The sequence below is a fragment of the Venturia canescens genome, chromosome 8, assembly GCF_019457755.1.
Source record: "Venturia canescens isolate UGA chromosome 8, ASM1945775v1, whole genome shotgun sequence".
In the NCBI taxonomy this organism is placed as follows: Eukaryota; Metazoa; Arthropoda; class Insecta; order Hymenoptera; family Ichneumonidae; genus Venturia; species Venturia canescens.
Window position 1 is genome coordinate 8,133,491 of NC_057428.1, and position 27,445 is coordinate 8,160,935.

At 35.7% G+C, this 27,445-nt stretch overlaps 1 protein-coding gene across 1 annotated transcript in view; it reads left to right on the plus strand.

The window, feature by feature from the left end:
* The window catches only part of nmo (serine/threonine-protein kinase nemo), a 63,599-nt gene that overhangs the window by 6,441 nt on the left and 29,713 nt on the right, over window positions 1-27,445 (plus strand).

Below are 27,445 nucleotides of genomic sequence, written 5' to 3' on the forward strand. Positions count from 1 at the left end.
CTTTGGTCAGAAGTAAATTTTTGGATTTATTTAGTAAATGAGTCTACAATCAAAGAAATAAATTGCCATAGAAAATAAATATTTTGTTTGATAAACGATAATTTCTTTGAATTCACTGTAGTTTTGTTGAGATGAATAATTATTTGGTTGCCCCATTTACAAATTATTTTGTCTAAAATAATGAATATTTAGTTGAATGTATTCAACCAATTTTTTTTTTCAGTGTTGAGACATGAAACATTTACTCTTTCGTTATATGGAACTTTTGAGAATCGTTGAATCAAACTTCCCATAAATGCTAGTTTTCCATTTTTTATGACTAGGATTTCATACAATTACCATTTTGTTACATCCAGGTGAGTGGAAGAAGATAGAAAATAACTGAAGTATCGAAGCATAATTGAAAACGAAATAGCCTTAAAGCGAAAAAAACTTAACTTACTGTTCGGAAAATAAAAATATTCGAAAGTTGAAGAATTATTCACTGTCTTTCTCTTGTAGTGAAATTTTCATTTTCCTGCAAAGATATTATTGTGAAAGAAATTTCACGGAAAAAAAAATTACGCACTTATACATGTGATTAGCTAATCAGTTTAGCTTTAAAATCTTAACACCTCTCATCTTGTGGTTTTGATAAATTCTTGATTTCTGACGTATTTGGTTGATGATTTCGATAACTTTGCATCACCACAAGAGTAACTAAATAGTTTGTACAAAAAAAACTACTTGCACATGAAAAAAAAACGTTACTGTAACATGAATTGCTTTTTCTTGATCAACTCGTGCTTGCCGGCACCCCTTCTCGTCAACTCACAGGCCGCAGCTTTTTCACATCTTTTTATTTATTTATTTGGAGTTAAATTGGGGGTTGAATTTGAAAAAAAAATTCAATCTAAAATAAGGACCACCCTAATATATATATATACATATTTTTTTTTTCATCTTTTTCGCTGACAAAAAGAATGGTTGTACGTTATATTTAAAAAATCGATGTTGAGAGCATTCACTCTGCGAGCACGCAAGCACGCCAGACGGGCCGGGGAGAGAATTCGAAAAGACCCAGAATATCGGAACATGCGAGAATTCTGCCTCATAGCGTTGAACCTCGTTTCCGGTATGGTTTCCTTCTTTTATCTCGTCCGTGATACAAGCAACAATGAACGTTCAACGTAATACCAATAACAATGCGGTACTAATTATGCAATGAAAATAATGGCGATTCGTTACGTTTTAACAACGGTTCACCTTGGTTATTGGAATGTCGGAGAAACTTCAGCAAATTCGTTGGACAGCGGGGATTAACCCATGCGTTGTCGCTTCAACCGAGACAATGGAAGCTTTCCATACACTCGCGGTGTCTCTTTCGCCCTCTTTCTTTCACATGACTTCGATTCTGTTTCACATCCATAACCACCAATTAATCCGATATTTAGTCGATCTCCGGTTCAACGAAACTGACCTCTGTTTCTGCATTCAATCCTTCCCACATTTCGTTGATTCATATGAAATTTCCTCTCTCACTATTGCTCTCAATCTCTGCCTCTTTGTCCGCGTTTCGCGTGAATTTGGGCAAAATTGACTTCGCTTTTCTCTGAATATAATCGTACGTTTAACGTTCATTCATTTGTTTGACGAAAACCAATGGCTTCTTGTATCTAACGAGAATCAATTGAAAAGCAATAAAAATAAACTCAACTCTGGAAGAATTCAGCCATCGGAGGTACTCTTTTTTTTCTTATTAATTAGTTTCGATATAAAATTTTAACTTTCGTTCTCAAAAACTTGAAACCTGTACAATGCATGTTGAATTTTCGAAGAAAATGAATAAGCTCTATTTTTCGAAGAACGCGTTTCAATTTCGAAGAAATGTTTTATTCTATATCACTTTCTGTATCTGTAATGCTTTTCAAAGAAGACTGCATTCTTTAGCATTCACAAACGGCCAAACACTAGACTTTTTTAGGAAAAAATTGCTATGAATTACATTACTGAAGACGGAGAAACTCTTTTCAAATAATCCTTTCTCCTGATAGACCTGATATTTTTAATTGAATTTCAAAACGGAATACCAATTTGGGCGTGTATAAAAAATTTCTCGGTTATTCTGTCTTTCTCCTCCTCCTTTCCCCCTCTCTTTCGCTCTTTCTTTAGAGTTTCTCTGTTTTATTTTATTTGTGTTGCTTCCTTCTGACTTCCGGTATGATAAGGTCGACATTTTCGTGACTGTTCAGTTCCATGCTCAAACAACGGTACAATTGTAGGATTGGCGCGAGTCATGGACGATACTACAGTCCCCAAGAGTGGAAAACCTATCATAGCTTTCGTTGCTTTGTGCTTTAAGTCACAAGGTCATTTCTCATCACTCGCGCTGTATATAGGGTGTTTCACTTAACTTGACCACCTCAAATATCTCTGTAATTATCGACGCCACAAAAAAATGTTTCAGACAAAAGTTGTACGATATGCGAAGGGGGTTATCAAATGCGACTATTTATTTTCACGCCGGTTTTCGTTTTCACGACCCTTGATACGATTGTGAGTACACATGGTACGAGACCTTAAAAATCAATTGCAGCATACGCGTTACACTCTTTTTCATCGCCAAGTTTTTTGGGAGGAAGTAACCTCGCGGGAAAGCTTCTCGTATTGCATTTCATTTTCGTTCGTCGTTCGAATTGTTGTTTACAGAATTTTTTGATCAATTGCCGAGAGGGAGATAAAAAGAATATTTGACTTCAACAATTGAGCATATCACCTTCCCGCACGGTGTAAATGTTCGACATAAAAAATGAAATGGTCGTTCAACCAAATCGGACAAGCAGCTTGTTGGTAGAAAAAAAAAGAAAGTGAGAAGAATCGGAAACGAGTCGCGTGCGACGCCACGTGGTAGTATAGATAATTATATCAGCATATTTTCTTTTTTTTATCCTCATTTTGCTTCGTAATTTGCTGTTAATTTATTTGCGTTATTTGTTTTCCTCGCATCCGACCGTCATCGAGTTACGTGTCTTCTTATCCCTTTCACCACTGCATCAATTCTATTTTGTTTGTCCCTTTTCTTGTATTTCTATTTTATTTAGCTTTATCCTTCGCGTCTGTCAGATTTTTCAAAGCCTTCCTCAAGAGCCTCGTTTCGATCAGTGTTTCCCTACATCTCGTTGTGTCCAGGCACGGCAATGGAGAAGAGAACAGAAGGGCAAAATACAGTCGCGTAAGCAACAGCAGGAGAAGCCGCGAAATATGTACACGCAGGACAGCTCGTTCTACTCTCTACGAGCCCGGCGCCGGGCGTGCCAGCTGCCAGGCAGGTGACGGCGCAGCTGTCGATTTTACCTCAGAGAGAGAAAGCAAAAGGGAGCGTAGGGGGATATCCAACAGCCGAAAAGTTCGGTGAGAAGAAAAGCAGTGGGAGAGAGAGAGAGAGAGAGAGAGCGAGAATGATAGAAGCAAGTCGAAGAATGAGAAAAAAGACGATGTAGGAAAGAAGAGTATAAAAGAAAAGAGAGAAAAGAAACAGAAACAGAAGAGAGAGAAAGAAACAGAAATTCTACAAGAAAAATATAAAATAGAAAGTGGCTACCAAACGCAAAGAAAGGAAATATAGCGTGAGGAAGTATATATTATTATATACAAGAAAGATATAGACAGAATATATGAAAGAAGATGAGTAGAGGGAGAGAGTAGAGTGGGGAAGAAAGATCAATGAAATAAAGTGAGAAAAAACTATATTGAAAAGAGAGGGAAAAGAGCATATTGACTCAAGACTGAACGATTTTCGGACATTTATTTTTTTGATTTCCAACCTCCCAACGTGACTTTTGGCAAGAAATATTTTTTATGAACGCTCATACATTTGTCATTTTATAATTCATCATTCGATAAAAAATTAGACAGTAACTATGTTATAACTTAATTTTTTAAGTAACTCTCATTTCAAAAGTAATAACACTTTTTCATTGAACTCATTTTATGATGTTCGGAATATTTTAAGGTAGATCATTGAATTGAGGCTTTCAAAAATGAGGGAGTAACAGATTTTCAGTTACAAGAAATACGTAAGAAAATATTCGCAACTCGAACACGAGTCGTCATCTAGTTTAGTAGGAAATTCATAAATATCGACTGTTTGAAAGTGTTATCATTCCGAGCTTTAAAGTAATTCATATGCATACGTCAGGATTAATTAAACTTTTACGTTCAGTACCTCGGAGATTTTGTACGAAGCTGTGAGAGGAAAAGGGGGGAGGCATCGCGCAGGAACAGAGGAATTTGAACAATAAAGTGGGGGAGAAAAATGAGATCAAAAGGATGATGTAAAGGCTCATAAGCCCGAAGAAGTATACGCAGCAACAATGAAAATTTGATAAATAAAACAATCAAATCATGAGAAATATCGATTTAATGCTATTCATTATGGTGAATAATAAAGTGATCGATCATTCCTTGGAATGGTAATTTGTAAGTTCTGCATTTGAAAACGTTGATGTAGAATAGACACTGTGAAATCATTTGAAGTCACCCTTTATATCCTACTTTATGGTCAAGAATAAAATTCTTCTAGATTTTATGACATTAGTCATTCGTGTTCATTGGGGTGGGGGTCAAAAGTTAGAAGGCCTAAAATAGCGAACAGGCATTCTGTATATCTATATATGTATATGTATAGATATGCCTGTTCGATATTTTAGGCCTTCTAACTTTTGAACTGTACCCGTTTTTGTTTGTCCTTTAGCTTGTTTCGAAAGTTCACTCGAAAAATATATAGAACTATGGTACAAAAATTCTATCGATCCATTTTTTTGTTCTAATCTATATATTTGGACGAAGGTCCAAAAGTAAATAAAATTTGGCCCAAAAGAAAAAAAAATATATTTTATGATTAATATATGTTTTTTTTTATCGCTAATACATCGATTTTTTTCCATCGGAGAGACCAAGGTTTATAACGTTTTCAGAATTTGAAGCGTCTACAATCTCCCTCGCACTCGCCTAAAATGATTAACTGATTGATCGCTTTTGTCAAAAAAAATGTTTCATCACATGAGACGTGCACACTCTTTGGAAAGACTATAAAATCACTAAGGTTCCCCATCCCCCAATAAACTAATCAAATCGCGTAACAAATTTAATAAAACAAAATAATCTAAAAACAAATGCAAAGATCAGTTTTCTGGATTTGTTATTTCGTTTTTCATTTTATACTCTTATTTGAAATGAGAATTTTGACACAAAATTTTTAACTTATGATTTAAAAATTTTTTCTATCAAGTTCTATAAATTTGTAAATGCCAAGACGCAAATTTCATAGCGTAGAATCTTGTAAGAGCGACGGGAAAATCATTTGAGGGAAGCGGAATAGAATATTTAATTCTTGAATTAGTGAGTACTCTTGTTGGGACAGAGTCAATCGTTTACCTGTTAATTTGCGACGTCGAAGAACAAAGATTAAGAGAGACCGAAAAAGACCGGTACACAGAGTATACGGTTAATCTTTCCCGCATAAAAGGAAAATGAAGAAAAGGAACCGGTCTCAAGTCCACTGATCGCACTTCCGCACTATTCTGTGCAAATAGTGTCTCATCACTTGCTGCATCAAACATTTTTCTTCACAATCAATATTTTTTTTTAAATTTACTTATACAACTGTTGCTTGTGAGTGTATAGTAATTTTTTTTTCAACATTTTAATAAATATGTGGGCGACTCACTTCAGCAACTCATAGAAACGAATTACCCAGATATTTCGATAAATGTTATTTTTATGAATAGAAAAAATATACACAAGACATGAAATGTCTTAACTCAACAGCACGGTCGTTTGTCATTATCGACAACGCAAAAATACTTCCCCCGTCCTATTGTCGTCTAATGGACAACGAAGTCGATAGGAAGTTTAATTTCAATTGGAAGAAGTGAATATTAAAGGTGTACACGTACGCGTGAGGTTTTTCGTATAAAAATACATAAATATAAGATTAAAAAAAAAAATTAGAAGGAAAAACTCCGAGGTTCAGATACGCTGCTTAAATCAAGCCAGCATTTTTCTTACAAGGATTCGTGTCAAATGCATACACACAATTTGAATACAAATGTATCCATATAATACAAATACTGTTGGCAGCGACTCGAGAATCGGGGTATGTGAAACATCGATATTTTTTATTTATTCGTTTCCAGTTACAATCATAATTCTTTCATTCACGATAAAAACATGCACATATTTTGTTCATTTGAGGAAAGAGGGCATGGGTCAAGTACCGAAGGCCGATGATACCCGATAGCTCAATTTATTTTTGTTTTTCATTAATTTCTCCTTATGATATAGATGAATAATTATTTCGAAGAAAGCGTTCAAATTACAATAACCATCGACTCGTTTTAAATATATCGTGCATGTGACGTCAGCAAAGAAGGCGAACCTTTTCGGGGGTTGAAACGTCGGGAGGGTGGGTTGGAAGCAAAAGCCGCGCGGGAATCGATGAGCGTCGCAACGCTGGGCAACAAACTTCGCTGCTCGTTGGGGTTCAATCCCCCCCCCCCCCCCCCCAGACTCGTTTTGTCCTTTCTCTCCACGAATTTTAGCGCACGCTTACACATCGATGCGGATACATATACCAGCAGACGACAGGGCTGTCAATGTACTTGTCCCGAGACTCTACCGAGTCTCTTGATTCACTGACGGATCAAAAGAAACCTAAAACTCAGAGAATTCCTCGTAGTGTAATCGTAAGTGTCTCCTGAAAAAAGGGAATTTATTGTTGACAATAATTTGGCTTAATAATAGAAATATGCAAAATCAATAGACTAATCTCTATCTGAATAATAAAAAGGTTCAATAGCATTGATTTTCGACTTGACTACTTGAATTATTTGATTAGAAGATGGACCTCGCCCTTCTCGATTCCTCCCCTATTTGTCTTCGGATCATCGAGGTCAAGGGTGATTGCTTCCTTGGTTGATAATTAGGCATATGTCTTGCACAGAGCTTTGATAAAGCTTTGAATACCAATTTTGCGGAATATTCAATGAATTTTGGTTTTGACATGTCGTATTTGCCTCATAATTCCCTGTATTCTCGTCTTCAATCGTCGAGACTACAATTATCACGTTTGTCTTACGATCGTGAAGATAATTTTCGAAGATAGACAATGAAATTGATTTTTCGAAAACCACGAAATGACAGTCATATACAGACTAAGGCAAAACGGGGTACCTGAGGAAATACCCTGCTTTTTCAGAAGTTTGGGAAGCTTCATTTATTGCTTATTCTTAAACTCCAAAAAACCTAAAATAATTTATTACAATTTTCGAAAACAAAAAAAAATTATTTTTATTTGAACCCGAAAGAGCCCTTAACTAAAATATAAAATATAAAATAAAAAATAAAATTCCTTAACATATTTTTATTCACTCCAATTTTAATGGAATGCACCTTAACTGCTTCTTTTGAAAAACAGGCGAAAATAAAAAAATAGAATTGCTTCGAAATTTCTTTTTTTTTTAATTTCTAAAATATTCTGCTATAATATATTGAATTGCAAGAACGAAAAAAATATATATATTTGGCACTATTTGAAGTATCCCGTTTTGTCCTTGTATATATGTAAGTTTGGAAAGTGATCTCTTTGGTGACGATTAAAAAAACAAAATCGATCTTTATAAATTCTAGATCCTTCAGTCTTCCCGACGCAAAGCGCGACGGAAATGGATTCTAAGGATTTGAATTAGGGTGTCCCAAAAATCAATGATAATATTGCTGGTGATAACAGGGCAAGTCATGAAAATGCAGAAAAACCAAATATGACCTTAGTAAAAATTTCATAGTTTCCGACATATTCGCACTTTTCCGAAATTCTTGAAAATCCTTAACATTAGACAATATTTTACGGATCGCCGTTGCTAATATGGGTATTTTCCGATTCGTTTGGTTTTTTTATATTGCTAGAAATCATGCTATTTGAAAACCATTAAGATTCCAATAGTTGTGACATTTTTTACGAAAAAAATCTTTTTATGTCTTACTTTTAACTTCTTTAACTATTGATTACTCAGTTTGATTGATACTAGTATAAAAGATCCACGACACGTCTTGAAGATCATTTTGAAATTATTCCATAAATCGATTCAAATTATTAGAAAATACGTATTGAAATCAATGTTCAATGATTATTATTCGATTTGATTTACAGGTGTTCGAAATATTTGCCTTCAGTTTCAATACAAGCACGGCATCTTATGAACGCTTGTTCAATGTGATTTGCGTGTGTTCTGAGGTGGTAATCTCTCGTGCTGCATCAGTAGTCCTTTGCCTCAGTTCGACTTCGTTATTAGTGCATGAGCTTGAAAAAAAAAAATTTTTCGAGGCAGCCCCAATAATAAAAATCCAGTGGATTTAAATTGGGAGGGCGTGAAGGCATGTGGGTCAGTGGGGCCAAGACGGCCAATCCATCCACTAGGATACATTTCGTTCAGATATAATCCCGAACCTGTCTTGCGTAATGCGCCGGGCAGCCAAAGTATTGCAACCGCACTGAACTTTTTATCGCCAAAGGTGTATTTTCCAGGAGAATCGACAGCTGATTTTGTCGAAGCTCCAAATAATTGTCGGCATTCAAAGTTCCAGTCAACTCGAACGGTCCTGTTATTTGTCCATTTAAAATACCAGTCTTAAAGATTTGCTTTGAACTGGCACTGCGACTTGTCTTCTCTCATCCGATGTGGTTCTCCAATGATGCAGATTGTGCAAACTCCTGTACCCATATCTCTTGCACGTAGCTTTATCAGACCACAGAATGTGTTTGAAGAAATCCGGATTTTCATCGATTTTCTATAGCATTGTTTGACAAAATTGAAGTCTGAAAATTGGATAATCACGCAATGACTAAGCTTGTACACATATTGTACGTGATAAGAATGAAACTGGAATCGTTTCAAGATCCTGTGAACCGAACTTTTTGGAATTCCGGATCTTTACTCAATTACTCGTACTGGGTTCCTTTTCTATGTTTTCCAACCGGTGTTCATGATTGTTCATGGGAGGTCTTTTACACGCTTCACGTTTTCGGCAAAACCTTATAGTTTTATCTTTACGCCGTATTTTGTGAAAACGCTTTTTTTTGTAAAAAATGAGATAGCACGGCGAAAAAAATCGCATGCAACTTTAAAAAAAAACGAAATTAAAGCTGATACTTCCCTCTTTACGTTTTCCATGGAAGATACCACTGGAAAAATTTTCTACGAACCATACGCACGATTTTCAAAGGCCAGAAAAAAGTTGAAAAACGACTAATTTCAAAAGTATGTACCAAATTGAAAAATGTTTTATAAGGGCGTAAATTGAAGCTCCATGTGTCTCCTTCAAAATGCCGTTTGTAAAATTTCATCATCACTTTTTTGAGTGGGCAATCTAACTTTTAATGCGTCAAGAAATTTCAACCAGCATCCCCATACCTTTGGCCGGTAGAGTAAATAATATATATTTTATAACTCGTCAAGGGTGAACGTACAGCAGTGTACAGAACGGGTTTTTGTAGAAATGTGAACGCTCAATGGAAAAGATTCTTTGTCATTTTATGATAAACCTTCTCTTCCCAAAGTTCTTTAAGATCAAACTTGAATTTTCAGTAAATTTCAAGTTGTCTTCACGTCTTTTGTGAAGTAGAAGAATCATAAAATCAGGAAGATGGAATTGTTCGCTTCGAAATCCCATTTGTTGAAAGGACTTTCGATGGTTTCTCGTCAAATCATTCACTTTTTTGTCAGCCGAAATATTTCACAAGGTGTCTGGTATTTTTGGCTGAAGCTGTATACTTATATTCTTAATTCTTCTTAATACTTGGCGTCAAGACGCTGCCTCGTCTCTGGACATTATGTATCTCGTGGAATGAGTTCGTTGGCAAATGGTTTTTTTTTTACTACAAAGTAATTTTTGATCGAATCTCTGTGAGATTAGCAACAAAAAAAGGTAGAGAAGTGTTCAGGGCACGAACAGGTTGCGCAGTTTCTTTTGTACATACCTATCTTCACATTAAGAGTTTTTATCGCTAATAGTTAATGTTTTTTTCATCTTTCATTTTTTGGTCTCCGCCTCTTTTCTAGATTCATTGTCCCGAGATGGTTTTGATCACTACGATCTTATTTGTCCGCACAAAAACATCTCAATGTGTTTTCATGACTGTAATCGTGCAAGTGAATTAAAAAATCAAAATCTATGAACATGCACATTTATTCATTGTGTAAAGTTTATCTACTAAAAATTTGATAGATATTTGAATGTCATTTGTTTGACGCTTCAACGCATACTTATACGTAATATAACTCTTTGAGTCTTCGACCGCAAATTTAGCTTGATGCCTGATACGAAAAGAAAAAAAATGTTCTTTCTCGTGAACGATGCTCATATTTCGGAGCTGCAGCATCCAATAACAATTTCCTTTTCCAAGAATTCTCCGCCTACGCCGAATGCAACTTATACATAGTATATACTTCAAGGAGTCTCTCGCTCGCTCTTTCTTGAGAATAACTATCCTCCTTTTCTTATTCCTATTTGCATAACCTGCTTTACGAACATAGGAATCTTTCGTTCCCATTATAATCCGGATCCAACGTAGGGGGTGCTTTTTGTTCAATATGATCGCACAGGCATTTTTTTTCTCTTCGGAAATCTTGGAATTGGAATTTTTTAATTCTCATATTCGTCATTACATTCATCAATGAAAAACACCAACTAGTTTATTCCTGGCCATTGTTCGTATATATTTTTTAGTGATTTTTTAGCACCATCCTAAATGTAATTATTGAATATTTTTCGAATACTATGAATGTTTTCTTTCCTGTTTATTGTACCAAAATGCCATTTGAATCGAAGCAATTGAAGTATAATTGAAAAATTGAAATGGTCGCTCTTATAAACCTTGCGCCGCACAGTTCGCATTTGCTACAGGTGCGCCGGTGTTAAAAAATTGACACAAAGGAAGAGATATACAGGTTTCGTGTGTGGCCTCGCGAAACACGCACGCATATATATAACATGTATCCCTGCGTGTCTCGTGTTCGCCAGGTGCAAGATCAGGTGCGCTCAAGCCAATTCAACGTTCATCCCGACGAGACAAGACACATCTCCCGCTTCGCCTACGTTTTATAGGTCAATACCTTTTATTTTTTTTGTTTTCAGCCTCACGTTTGAATTAGTCGACGGGTGTACCGAAATAACGATTTACACATTTTTCCGACTATTTCACCTGAAAAAATGATCGTTATTGAGAGGATATTACTTGAAAATAAAATTGTTTATATCCGAATGACGTTTTTATGCAGTCGCAGAACAAAATTCTAATTACTCTTTGAAAAACAGGCCAACAGTGAAAATTACTGCAGTAAATTATAGACGATGAGTAGGTTGTTAGAAAAAAAAGGGTTTTTCGTCTTTCTCACTCATTTGTCAGCATAAATGCGATTGCGGTCATGTATTTAAGAAAAAACACGAGTGCAACATAAATATGATCAATGTCGTAAGATCGTCATTGTCAGGTACAGTCAAGACGAACCGAAGAATGGTCCGGTCGAAGTCTGCGAGCTCCGAAGTATTTACTGTATACCTGGAAATTAATAGCGAAGTTGGACTATATATACACGAATGTACATATATTTTACTGCGTAACGATCTATATAGTATTCAGCGCAATAGTATAACGAATTTCGGGACTTTTGTTTATTATTTAATTATTGCATTATTATTGATTTAATCAGCTGATAGCAGTTGAAGAAAAATTTAGATTCATATAATTAATTTCGGTCATATCTATTGAATTCAATTTCTATAAGAAGCTGTGATTCGATTGAAAATGAATTTAAAATGAATCTTTGTTCGATCATCATTCTATTCTTTATTAAATTGTTTCGAACGAACTGCTTTCGTAATCCAAGCATTTCATTTTCGTTGTGCATTTTTATTTCATGAATCGGTATTGCATTACAAACACTCATTTGTGGAGGTTTAATAGAACTGACCATAAGGAACTCTAAATTTTGAGAGCCAAAGTCGTTTTCGTATCAAACCACGTGTATATTTTTTTTCCTTTCTCCGGTTGATGAGATTTGTGGTTCTAGAAAGTTGCTTCGAGAAGTTTTTTGGACACGTTACGGTACTTGATCACGCTGATCTCGGCCATCTGACCCCCGCGTATTTATCTTAGTGTACACGCACGTGTCTGCATTTATATACGAATTCCTCGTTCATAACTGTATTCCCCTCGATATATGGAACGGATAAAATAACATACAACGCATTTTAATAAAGATTTCCCTCATTGAGAGGACGGTCTGTGTAAATGGTTCTACGAACAACATTTTTTTATGTACGTAGTTGCACCTGAGATCGTAATTTCCATTTGTTTTCTTCGGAGCTTATATAAGTTTGCAATCTATGAAAAGTTTATCCGATTCCGTACGTTCGGTTATTCATCTAGAGTCACAGTAGCGACTCGGGACAACGGTACACATTTCACGTATCGATCGACGTTGATAAAGACGAGTCGCTACTAGGGTCTTTACTGCTATAGTAGAGCGGTTTCGAGCTATTTTCGAAAAAAAATTCTATGACAATTAATTATTTGCACCGTTTTAAAAAATATTAAGTTTGTGTATTCCCGCGGTCCACAGTCTACTAACACTCAATGGAATTACAAAACATTCTCGCGTTATGCGAGACTGTTCGTTGATTTGTGATAGGACTGACCAAACTTTCATGAGAGTAATATAAAGTGACAGCTGTAGAATTGGAAGGGCAATCAAATCGTGAGTGTGAAGCCTGATAAATATTTCGTGTCGATAGTGTCGTTATGAGGAGAAGTGAAGAAATTATTCAAGTGATAGTTGAATGGTTAAAAAGAAGAAAGTACAATAGTACAATTGATAACAAAGTAAATATCGTGATAAAGTTGTGATAAAAATCAAACAATAAAAAATTAAGAAAATAATAAAAAGTTATAAAGAATCTGGAAGTGAAATGGAATGTTAGGGAAAGTCACTTTGGTATCTTTTCCTCGTTGGCTGGATAAATATTCGGAAGTCATTCCAGTGTTGCCTTCTTTTTGCCTGACAGGTCAATTCTTGGGAAAACCACCCCAGTGTCTTTTTATTCGTATAAATGTTGGGGAAAAACATTTCGTTGTCTTTATTTTTGTTTGTCAGATGAATATTAGGAAAAATGAACCCGTTATCTTTTTTTTTCTTCCGCATGAATGTTGCGGTGTCAAAGTCGACGAATATATTTTCCATTCAATTTCCGGTCACAGTCATCAGCTTAACGAATCAGACTCTCCCTGAAAGAAGTTTTAATAATTCTTTCCGTAATCGTTCGTTTAAGATTTCAGTTTCGGTATCGTCGTCAAAACTTTATCCACAATAAATTTTTCTAAGTGAATATATTAAATGAAATTGAATTTTTGTTGAAACAAAATTTTTGATAATGAAATGCCTATTTGAAGCAATTTTTGAGAGAAAGGGTCAACACATTTCTTGGTAATCATCGTGAATTTTTAGCACGACCTAGTTTTTCGGATAGCGTTTATTGTTGAGATATTTTCATAGCGATATTCCTTAATACAGTTTTATTTATTTAGAAGAAAGAGTCTTTTACGGTGTTTAACTTTCATTGAATGATAATGGAAGCAATTCTTATGATGAATTACAGTTTTTAGATAATTTAAAAAGCTTTTAGTTTGTGGAAAAATCAAACATTACTATCAGCCAAACATTTCTTCGTATTTAAGGTAACTCTGATCAAAAAGTCATGATAAAATTAATTTCTTATAAAAAAAAAGAAACACTGAGAGGATGTTGAAATTATAAGGATATTAAGACTTGAGAGAGGAAAGTCATGACAATTGCATTTTTAGGTAATTGCACACTATTTGGATATGTCTCATTTTGTACGTGTCAAGAAGAACTCTCTTTTTTTAATCATTTCTTTGTTTTAATATAACAAGTTAGCAGTAGCGAGAACATTTTGACTGATGAGCTTCTTCTTACTGCATATCCGTATTCATTATATCAAGAAACGAATTCTTTGTCTTGGAAATTCTGTGAAGCTATACATCTAATAGGAGTTATTAACAGGTGAATTTTGTAAGTGTAATTGCAGAATGAATGAAAAGGCAACAGATTTTGCACGAAGAACGGAAAAGTTTAAATGTATGAGCTCGGCAAAATGAAATGAGAAAATAATAGAAAGTCGGGCACGTGTCGATTTATGATACTAATATCATTAGATTTTATTCCCAGATTAAGCACTAAAGAGGGGAGAGATTGATTGATTGATTGATAATATATTTGGCCCTGGATTAATCCTTAAGGCCGTTTTACAATCTAACACAATACAGTGGAATATAAAATACAAATAATATTAAAGTAAATATAACAGTTTTGTAATAAAAAAGAAAAAATAAAGGGAAAAAACAAAGAGAGAGAGAGAGAGAGAGAGAGAGAGAGAGAGAGAGAGAGACTAAGACTGAGACTTTACACCGATGAGACGATCCAGTGTTCGTGCTCTCGTATTTTGTTCGTCTCGATGTTTTTTTACGAGCAATCTGCATCAGGCTAAACGAAACCCCAAAGGTAACGGACGGGCATCCATGGTGGTAATGAGCAATCGAGGGACGGTGATATTCGTTGGACGAACCGTAGAAACAGGAGTACGATGATAATGACGATATACGTACCGAGCGATGTCTCGCGTAAGCGATACTATTGAATTCGATGATGGCCTAAGTCAGAATAGCAATGTGATATTATGTATAGAAGGGATAGGGCGGGGGTTTCCCTACTCCTCTCCAGATACATGATGAAATTGTGTAACTCCGGTTTTCCGATTTTCTTACTGCCAAATTTTGAATCGATGCCACGAGATAATAACTTGTAGATAGCGGGGTTTTTATTTCGAAAATAGTCCATGAAGAGGCCCTAAAAAAGATTACCAACAGATATAATCAAGAATACATATTCACATAGATTTTAAAAAACGTCATTCAGAAACATGATTTCCTATCGATTAATAGGCAGCTCATTCCCATTGGAATTTTCTACCTGGAGAAAAATAGGACGGCGCGGATAAGAAAAAATTGTCTAAAAATTTGGGTCTGTTGTGGTTTATTACGGCTACAATTTTGTAAAAATCGATTGATGGAATTTCTCTTAGAATTTGCATGGGACATCGGCCAGTTCGTAATCGATGGAGGAAAGCATCTGGTCTGATCCGACCTCGTGCCAGATGCGCTAAAACGGAATGATGAACCGTGGGCAACCCTGATTCAAAGCAAGTGCGATGTGCGAAGCCACCTCTGTCGTTGTTTACAAAATCATTTACAATATTTAACGTTAATTATAACTTTAAAAAGACTGGAAAAAGGAATTTTCGAATTATACATTTTGCAACTTTTCATAATGAATACGCTTAAGCGATATTTTACTTTTCCTTTCTCAGCATAAAAACACTAACTCAAACACAATTTTATGCAAAAATCTTTTATATCAGAGTGCTTCAATTATACGATAAGGTTTCACGCTTATTTGCCCCGCAAAAAGGAAAATCCAGGTTTCCTCAACGACCACTATTATATGGTAGTGTTTGATTATATATTAGAATATTTGGAATTTATAAATGATCATAGTACTATATTAGAGTGTCGTATATATGTGACTGCATCTTTTTCAAATGTATCATGCAAAATGCGTTAGAATAAAGACACGAACCTGTTATCGATCCCTTGTTCGGCATTGGTCACAACAATGTAAATGTTTCGCATGTCATAATGAAGTCTGTATATGTAAGACTGGTCTTGCCACCAGTCGACGTGTGAACGAAAAAAATCTCGAACCTGCGCAACGCAGTGGCTGATTCGAGAAGCTGCGTCGCTTACTGAAGCAAAGAATCCTTGCTTGATCGCTTTAAAGATATTATCTGAATAATCAAACAATTTGCGCAGGGTCCAAAGTTGTATAACCTACACCTTCCAATGCCGTGTTGTTTAAAATCCTCTTTAATGTAATGAAATCAAATCAAGATCCCTAACTTTGATTTGATTTTTCGAAAATTCTGAAGGAAATTCATTTTGAGTAGCAAAATATTTAACTATCGGCCTGGAGTGAGTGATTCTTGATTTTTCCAGAATTTTTTCAACGTTCATAATCCATAAACACACAGAAAAAATTGTATACTTCCACTATAGGCGATAGTTCGAAATGTAAAGCCTCTATTCATTGTTATGGTTTACTTTATTCTTTGCCAAGCATCATTATTCATTAATTTTTTACCACTCAAGCGGGCGCGTAGCGCCCGTATTATTGCTAGTTTTTTAAAATAAACGTTTTTCAGATTCTTAAATTTTTTCCAATACGGGTTATTTGGAAAAATCTAAAAAAAATGTAAGATATCTTTTAGACTCAATGTAACCATGTAAAAAAAATTAAACAAATTATTGGCGATTGGCGAGGGTCAGGGAAAAAGTCCGCCGGTTTTGCGTGGAATATCTCACCTATATATTTTTATTCCGACAGCTGTAGTTATTAATACAATAGTGAAAAAAAATCATTTTATATAATGATAAATTATATATTGTATATAATTATTATATTGTATAATGATAATAATATATAGGGTAATATGGGGCAAAACGGACTTTCCCGAAACTGAAATTTTATAAATTTTTTTATTTCGGTTCCAAATCATGTCCTGACCATAAATTATGGTAAATTGTTGAATTCCACAGTGACATCCCCAAAAGATTCAAGTTTCAGAGCAAAATAGATCCCAAACTACTTTCTCCCTATCCATTCGCTTCTTTGACTTATTTTTAAAAACCACTATAGTAATCAAAGTACGATCAAAGAAAAAAGGTTTTTTATCCATTTTTTTTTACAAAAATCGCACTCATAGTTGACATCTTCGTCTTCAACACCTGTACACAAGGTGTGTGCCCATTTTTTGCATGTTACACAGCAAATTCAATCTTCTGAGGACGACGAATATAACTCTTCGCAAAAAATGCAAGAATAAACGTCTTCAGAAGACAAGGATTTGGCTGTCTTGCTGATCTTTTTTTTCTGTCTGCTAAACTGCTATACATGTCGAAAAATGTCGATATTTCGATTTTTATGCCTCTTGGAAGCTGTGTCCGTAGTGCCCCGGAAATTTTTTTTTAAGAAATTCCGGAAACTAGGACCATGAATCAATGGTAGGACTCCAATATAGTACGAACACGAAATATACCCCACCACGATGGACCCAAAGTTGATTTTTTGCATTTCTCAAAAACATGACAGAAATGGGATATAAGATTTGACTCATTTTTTTCCATTTACATCCAAGGAATGGGAAAAATGTCGATTTTTCGATTTTCATGTCTCTTAGAGGCTGTGTCCGTTTTGCCCCGAAAAAATTTTTTGTTGAAATTCCCGAAACTAGGACTGCAAGTCGATTGTGGAACTCCAATATAGTGCGAACACCAAATATACCCCAGCACGATGGACCCAGAGTTGATTTTTTGCATGGCCCAAAAACATGAACCAAATGCGATTTCACGATTTGGCTCATTTATCTTTCTTACATGCCGAGGTATGGGGGTCCAAGTGGTCCCATTCCTTTCGTTATATTGCTGAGTTGACATTCCATTCGGAAACAGTCGCTTGGAACGGCTATATTTCGAAAAATGTCGGTTTTTCGATTTTTATGTCTCTGAGGGGCTGTGTCCGTTTTGCTCCACAATTTTTTTTTTTTTTACGAAATTCGGGAAACAAGGACTGGGCATCAATTTTGGGACTCAAAAATAGTTGAAAGACCATATGCTCATCAATGAAGCTTGCTTAAATCCTTAAGTGTCCTTTTTGCCCCATAGTACCATATTTATATCTGTATAATGATAATTTGTTTTTTTGAATAGTTATTGTGTGAATGTCATTTTTTTCTCGAACGGTTTTCCATATTTTATGTTGAATCAGTTTTTGACGAAGACTATTGTGCAGGGAGCAATCGAAGCTGGGTAGTTTTACAGGGATCACTGCTCCAAAGGTAGTTTTTTTTTTTAATTCTTCGAATTTTTGCTTCGAGTTTTTTTTCACAGAATTAATGCTGCTTTTTAAATGTATCAATTGATATTTGACCAAAATGCAGGTTCGGCCCATTCGATAGCTGATTAAGCTATGGCAAATACGATTTTCCTATTTTCGATTCGGTTATATTCAACCAGAAATCAACGAAAAAAATATCAGCGGCCTCAACGAGCCTAACTTATTGGAATTATACATGGAAAAGGGACCCGTATTTATTCGGAGTCTTCATACGATTCTTTTCTTAGCGAATGAAAATATGTCATAGAATAAGAATGAAGTAATAGAAAAATTTCAAACGAGTTTAGGGAACAAAATCGACATACAAGTGGTGATGAAGAATGCGCTAGTGATGAATATCAAGGATGAGGATACAACGCGAGGAAAAAGCCGCGTACACATACATACATACACAACGTAACGTGTAACTACATTATGCTTTTCCAGTTCCCAGCGGGCTTCGGATTTACGTTTACGTCATCCATTCCAGATTCCCTATATGTCCTCCTGATGCCCCCTTCCCTCATTCCCTTCCCGACCTCCCACAATTGTCTGATACTTTGGTGTGTTGCGACTTACGAGGCTACGAACCATGTAGACATTGTATAAATGAATTGGATCAGGCCATGAGACACGATTCGACGTGACACACATCTATCGACGATGGCTAATAAATACCGAACATTTATGCCAGTTCAAAATCCTTTCATCCTGTTGACCAATATAGCTCCAAAATTTTGAGTAAATTGCAAAATACCGTGGAAATAGGTGTAAATTGAAAAAAATCGCCATTGATGTTTTGTTTTTTTCGAGGTGCTAAATTCGAATCCTGACTACGTTTGTTTCGTGCATCCTTGAAACTTCGAGTTAGTTGTAGAAAACTACTGAAAATGCGTGGAATTTGCGAAAAGTTTCAGTTAAGGATATGAGAATTTTTCTTTAATTTAGATAATGTATATTTTTCGTGTATCTTGACCCCATTGCATCCGAATTTGGATCCTTTACACGAGTGAAGAATGAAAATTTTATCGGTTCGCGGCAGCGCGTCATAAAGCCCCGCAAAAATCGAGAGGAATTTAATATTATGCGCTATGGGTCTAAACTCCATTTATATGGAGTTTTTTTTTTTGAGACACTCACTTTTTTTGAGACAACTATCTCAAAATTAGAGCGAACATTGGAAAAATACTAAATTACGACCCTTTCTGGGCCCTGAGTGAAGTTGTCACGACTGAGATACTTTAGTCGCAATTTTTGTTAGATCCCCGGCCGCCTGGTTATTACAACCTGAATTTTTGAGTCAGATTTTTCCAGCCCCACTGACTGCGGTCATTTCGACCCGAAATTTGAAGTCGAAATTTATTTTTCTAGCCCCGCTGGCTGGTCGTTTCGGTCCGAAATTTGGGGTCGAATTTTAATCTTCCCAGCCTCGCTGAATGGTCATATCGACCCGAAATTTGAATTCGAATTTTTTTCCCAGCTTGGCCAACAGTCAACAGGCGATATCTAAGAATAGACTTTCAACTATCTGAAAATTAGAGCGAACATTGGAAAAAATGGTAAACTAGGATCTTGTGTGCGATGAAAAAAAAATCTAACCTATCCCATAATTGAGTCATTAGAAGGTAGGTCACGATAAGTATCAGAAACGGGGCAAGGCTTCAAATAAAAAAAAAAATTATGGAATTAATCGTTTATTAATAACATTTAGTCATGAATAAGTGAATAAATTATTCATGATTAATCATGAAATTTAATAGTGGAAAAGAGTTTCGAGTAAAAATTGAACAAACAAAATTCAAAATTCCAAAAAATATCTTACGAAACATTTTTCCACGATATGGGGGATCGGCGGCAAAAATTCTTGAATTTATCAAAGTTTTTGAGAAAATTTTTTGAACAAAATCAAAATGGATAATCAGCTTGCATATTTTTTGCTTTAAATTGAAAAAAAAAATCTGCAAGACAATCGTTGTTGTGTTTGTTGTGTTTTTTTTCGAAAGTGCGTTGAAAAACGAAAAAAGCAATTTTTAAGAACATCGCATTGGGTACATTTTTGCAAGAATTATGAGCATTTGAATATCAGTATAGTGAGTTTTTAATGAATCAAATTACGCGACGGGCGAACCTTTCCTAAAAATGAAAATATAATTTTTTTTATGTTCCTGTCAGTTAATAGCCATATTTAAAAATAATAATCAGTCGGAAGAAGTTGAAAAAGCTTTATAGGAGATAGTTTTTTAAACAAAAGACGAATAGTAAGCTTTTTGAATACACATGATTCCGCACACACATCCAAAATTATTCTGGACTCACTCAATCATCCCTATTATCCAAAGATTTCGCTATATTATCTATATATTATCGCTATATTTCACTATATATTCGATATATTATCCTTCAATCGCAACTCTCCGGCCCCTAGATTCACGATGTGTGTGACACGTGAAAGTTACTGTTAAACACGTAGAAATACCACAATTCGAGGAACTTTAAAACTCCATAACTCATAGAATTGAAGGGTGGAGATCAAATGTTGGAATGACTAAAATTTCGAACAACTAAAATCTCGAGTTTATAAACTTCGAATGATAATATGGAGACAGATAGATTCGACTAGAGCTTTGAATGCCGAAAATAAATAAAATAGAAACTGCAAGGTTCGAAGCACGTTTACATCGAAAAAAATAGAATGTAACAATCGCCCATAGGACGATGACTAAAATATCGATTTTTCGAAAATTTGACTATCACTCTTTCGATTCATAAATTACTACAGTGCAGCGATACTGTGAAAATTCACAATTTTGAAAATATAATAACGAAAGACCAAATATTACTGAGGTTGAAATACTGAAACACCAAAAAGTCGAACAGTCCAAATAGCGAAACGTTAGAAAGTCGATCGGTCAAAACACTCTTTGAGGTAAAGAAGAAAATGGAGCTCTTGAAAAGCTATTATATTTGTATAACAGATATATTTGAATTGAGATACAAAAAATAAAATAATAAGGGAGAGCTACCGATGTATGGTAGGCGCGGTACGCAATAACTAAGGAATGAAAAGCATTCGTCTGTCAGCATACTTCATACTGAGGTTAAACCAGGTGTCCGGAAGAGAGGCGTGTAACAGAAAGGTTCATGTACGAAAGAAAAGAACAGAATCTACTCTATTTTTGTTCAATCGTGCCATTTTGCAGTCGAAGATTGTTGTTTCCTTTTTTAATAGTTTTTTTTTGCGTATTTCTAATATTTTTGTGAGTTTTGTATTTGACCAATATTGAAAACCAGAAAAAGAAACACAAAAGTTCAAAAACTGGTCTTCTATAAAAAATGATACGAATCAATACAAAATTCGTATACCAACAAACGTTTTCCCATCAGTGGAATGAACTATTAACAATCTTTGAACTTGTTTACAGGAGCGTTAGTACTATATAAGCTTGATATATTTCTATTTAAGAGAATTAAAAATATTATCCCTGCAAATTTTTCATTGCATATTCATTTATGCCTCTTACCTTTACGGAGCAGGGTTTCTCTTTGCCCGGCACTCCTCTGTTTTATTTCATGAATTTGTATATTTAGATTTTATTCGTTCACTTTTATTAATCTTATCCAAATTGATCAATTGCGATGAATGGGAAAATAGATGAAACGAATCGCATTAGATTCGCATCTGTCAAATCGACGAATGTTTCAGACTCCGTAGCGACTGATCGATCCTTATCAGGAATACAGTTACCATATTTGAATCTCGTGTTTGTAAACTCTCTTTTTATTCATCTATACTCGTATTTTATTCGCTTGTTACTCTTTCATTCTTCTCGTGCGCTATGTTTTTTCGCGTTGATAGTACCGATTGACCATTGAAAGTATTAAATATTCACTCGATATACTTTATTGAAGATTGTTAGGCGGTGATAACCTGTGCCAAATATATGTGTTGAATTGCGAAAAAAAATCCAATGGTGGACATTCATCTACGGCGAATGACAAAACGCACTCACGATATTTTCCTCTCGAACCGTCATACGCGAGACTTATGGTTACGATAGTTCAAATATATACCTATGCACATATATTTATATATATTTATATGTAAAAGTGTTGTTGCGCTCGTTCAAGGGCAGCCTGCGGAACGACCTGTTGCGTGTAATTTTTACGTGTACTCGCTTTACTCGGTCGTACACTCGACTCCCTGCGCCCGCCCCACTCCCACTCCCCTATGCACACTCTTTTCAGGTACATCGACGTTTCACCACGACGCATCCTTTCAATACATGCATTTCTCCAACAACTCATCTCTTTAATCTCTCGATTTTTTCTATGTTTTCTCCGAAATCTTCTCCAATCTACGTATACATGCCAATAACAAAAATAACAAAAAGTCACATGAAACTGATCCTTTGAGGATTCAAAAAGTTCCAGTTTCATTCTGAACGGCGTCAATATCTCAAATAATACTTTTAATTTGTCTAATCTACATTAATAAATATATATTCCATTCATACTCGAAAATTTATAAAATCGAAGAAAAATATAATATGTGAGGGAATGAGCAAGAATGAAAAATGTAAAGCACTTTTTTAACGTCTGACTGTCGGGGGATAATCGTGAAAATATAATAAAAGCAGAATAAATACGAAAACGACGAGTGAAATCCCTCCTTCCTGGGTGCGAACGTGAAAGCTGATGTTGCACTCGACAGCTGCAGCTGTTGTGGGTTACATATGGTCAGAAAATCTACTGGAGCTTCGGCTTTTGTGTATCTTGTAATTTGTCGTTCCACCGCTACGAATGCAAATTTACTCTGCAAAAAATCAACGATCTGCGCGGGACTGTATCAGCGAAAGGACGTTTTCATCGATACAAATCGCTTAGATTATTTTTATTATTTCTGCGTTTTTGCAAATGAATATCTTTTAACGAGATGAGAATAAGTTTACGCTAGTTTTGTAGTCATGCTTTTTCGTCAATTCTTGAATAATTCAAATTACTCGTCAAATGCTTTCACACTTTTGCATATTGAATTTTTTCTTCTATTCATCGTCAAATTTATCGCTTACAGTCCGAAGTTAACAATCGAAGCGTGAAAAATTTGATTGGATGACAAAAATAATCTTGAAATCAAACGAGAATGGAAGAATAACAAGTGGCCCAGAAGTATCTGGCGAAATCTTATCCTATGATGAACTCGGTTCGTGAACATGCCGTCAGTACAAATAATTGACTACAAATATGAATTCCATTTGATCAACGCATTGAAACGCATATTCTGTACACGAGTGCATGAGTCACGTGATCTCAGCGATCCATATATAGATTGGAATGAAATGACGAAGTGAAAACTTTCGTACGAGCGCAGCGTTGAGTGAATCGTTACTCAGGTGTTACATGCTTTCAATCCCCCATACATTCCTCTTTCTTTTTGTGCGTAATTAATATCTATATAACTATTTCTTCGAAATAATAATACAATTTATTTTCTACCAAGTATCGAAAGTATTTAAAAACCGTCATATTCCCACGGGTTTAAAAGAACACGATGATCCGAAAAGTAAAAAGAATGGATAGATTAAAAATAAGATCTAAAATTCGATTCTCATCGAATTGATCTCATCTGTATAGTTTTCATGAGCCTCGACAGTCGGTGTTGTTTTTCATTTCGTTTTGCGTTATAAATAACAATCTTTGTAATCACTGTTGACGAAACAATCGTAAAATCTTTATGCAAAATAAGTACACTCATAAAATCGCAATAAACGACAGCATGGAAAAATGTTGAAAAGGCGAATAAAAAGCTGATCAATGAAAGGTGTAATTAGGGCTCGTAAGAAATTAAGAGTTGCAGAGAAAGTACGAGAATAGAATGACGAGGAGAAAAAAGATATACTTCCCCAGTAGTTGTACACTGGGCTTGGATATGGTATATACCGAGACACCGAGACTCCATTAGCAAAGGTTATCGGCTCGACCTCGACGAATCTTCGTACGGGAATCGAATGTACCGAGGACAATAGGCGATACAAAATTTTGCCCACTCGTTTCAAATAAACCCAAATTTATCGACGCTTGTCTGTATCCAATAGCATTTTATCCCAAACGTTATCTTTGAGGTGTAATGAAAATTTGACCCTCCATTTTTTTCCTCCTTCACTCTTCATTTTGTTAACGATGTATGCAAGGAAGAGCGAGCATCAGTCAATTTTGAAGATTTCGCATTTTTACGTACAAGAGCTCTTTCGTTCCAGGCAGAAGAGTGCAATTTCGCGGCAGCGTGGACGGCGGGAAGAGGGGGGGGGGGGGGGGAGGGGGAAGGGGGAGCTGCAGCGGCAAGTCGAGGAGTCGGAGTTGTGTTCTGGACAGCGTGCGAGATTGGTTATCCAGATCGCAGGGCTGCTCTCGGCTCTATCCGGTTTGGCAAGTGCGCCACACAGACTCCAAGTGAAGAGAGCGGTTCTCCGAGCCAACTCCTGCAAGAGTGCAGCCTCGAGCATGTCCAAGATTCAGTCAAAGAGAGAAAGAGAGAGAGAGAGAGAGAGAGAGAGCCAGAAAGGAGGGGCTTAGAGGAGAGGGGGAGAATAGTCCAAGAGCGAGTGCAGAAAGCGACATAACGAACCTCTGTGTGTTGGTGAATCATCGAGATATATATCGCGGTTTTGCCATCCGGTTTTTTCTCCCCAACTCCGACATCTCCATTTGAACCTAAATCAAATGGAACAAAAGTTTCTTCAAAAATGTTCAAGTTCGTTTTTTATCTATCATTATCAAAAGAAACTCGCGAAAAATTTGGAACTTCAACACGACTTTCTACACCGAGAGATTAACCTTCGCCGTATAGAGTAAAAGAAATACCAATTGATCTGGAAATATAGAAGAAGCAAATGCAAAAAGAAACTTCATCCTATAAAATTGAATCAATTTCATCATATCTCTGCTATCCTTTAGGGGGGTCTTCGCGATTTTTTTACGGTGAGAAAAAAAAACATAGTCTTTTGGAATTTGAAGGGTTTATTTACTGGTATTTCAACTCTATGATAAAATTTTTCAACCTAATATCTCGGGTGGATTCGGTGTAAAACTACTCCACAAGAACCGATATATTTCTCCATGGTCTTCACGATTCCGGGGGATTGGTTCATCGGAAATCAAAAAACCAAAGAGCGTTTTGATTTGTAAAGCAGTCGCTATCGCCTTAACTAAAATCGTACAGAAATATAAAAAATTGAAGGATTTTATTTTGGGCGATAGCGACTGCTTTACAAATCAAAACGCTCTTCGGTTTTTTTTATTTCAGATGAACCAATCCTCCGTGAAGACCATGGAGAAACATATCGGTTCTTGTGGCGTCGTTTTATACCGGATCCACCCGAGATATCAGAGTTGAAAAATTCTATCATAGAGTTGAAATACCAATAAATAAATACTTCAAATTGGAAAAAAAACCCCAAAAAATCCGGTTGCCACACGGGGTGACACCCTGAATATCTCAGTTAGTGTATTATGATAAATGGTTGATAATCGTGAATTTTAGCACTATGAGAAACGCCTCTAAGAATAGTTTTAGAGAATATCGAGCGTTCTGCTTTCTCGTCGGAGGAAAAACTCGTGGAAGGGACATCGGTCCAACGACCCACAACTATATACTGTCGGTTCTTTGTCCCTTTTAACACCTGTCTCTCCTCCCGAGGGTGGAAACCTCGTCTTTTATTTTTCTCCTTCCTTTCACTCTCTCCTCTTTTTTTCATTCTTACGTTCGGACATCGGAGAGGGTTGCGTGTTCCCTGAACCGTTCACGAGTGCGATTAAGGTGAACATCGAACGGAAGTATCTCCGGTGCGTTGCCCTCTGTTCATGTACCTTCCTCTTTTGCCCAACCGTTTACTCCTCCGTACTCTTTTCAACTGCTCTCATTTTTATCGATTTTTGGCCTTTCCAAAGAAATTTAAAAAACCGTCTCACGCACGCGAATACGAGAAGAGTACACGCTGCTACGCTCTTCCCTTCTCCTTTTTATTCAGTCATCATTATTGAGTCGGTCATTTGATTTCGTTATCATTCGTTTGAAGAACAACTTGTTCCTCGAAAGACGTGTGTTCGAAACAACTATCGTCTTTCAAAACTACTCAACCTTTTGAAGCACATTTTTCCCTTACGAGCGATTAGCTCAAAACTTTATACTCGGGGTCTTTCGGGGTCACTGCTGATTACAAAAATGCACTGAAAATTTATAAATCCACGATGACGGACCAAAATGCTAGCTTTGGGTAATGCTAAAGACGTAGTTTTCTTAGAAATTCAGTGTAGCTGAATCAACATTATTGAGCAACTCCGACGTTCTAGTAATTCTGATAAAATCTCCAGTTTTTGTCTACCATATTGGATCCGCCGATTTGAATTCCTGGATTTTCAGCTCAGATTCTTATTCAGCAACGCCACAAACCCCCTAATACCGAGTTTTATTTTCATCGAGCTACTTTGAGCATTTTGGTCCACCATTTCATATTCACCATTATGAATTTATAGTTTTTGAGCCCGAATTCGTAATCAGCGACCCAAGAAACGTCTTTGAATTCATGATTGCTTGTTGTTTAGCTGTTGGATTGGCTACAAGCACCATTAATTACCTAAAGAACGTATTTTTTCTTCTACTACAGTTATTATTACGTTCACTAAGTGAAACATGGGTGTCCTTAATAGTCATATTGTATATTAAATACAATCGATTTCTCAACATCCTAAATATACCTTTACATTCTTTGTTGCGTGCTAAAGAAATGTTTGATTGGAGAAAAACAGAGTGAAAGTAGGTGAAAGAGTCACAGTACATCACTATATGCTTTAAAGTGTCAAACGTTTATACCCATTGTGTACCCTTACATACAATTAACGAAGAGCGAAACTTACTTATGTAAATAAATTTGGATTAATTGTGTAAGAACTTTAGCTCCGATTCTCTGTTCGTCGATCAATCTTTCACCGTACATTGAATAAAATATCTCTATCGCATTCTATTCTATAACCTTATCTCATCAGTTTCATCTTTGACATCGAGGCATAACATTAGTCTTCAATGGGTTGTTTTTATATTCCATTCGATTTGCATGATTTGTGGTTGTCCTTAATTTTTTAAATTAGAATGAAATTAAATAAAAAAATTTTAATTAGGACAAAGGCTTAAAAAAAGGTTATATTGAAATATATAAAATTTTGAAAAACGAGCTATTTTTTTTTCAATCTTTTGGTCCCATAAATAGACGGAGACGTCGATTCTAGGTGATTTTGAATAATATCTGGCAATATTATATTTTTGATGTGTTATATATTAACGAGCGTTGGCA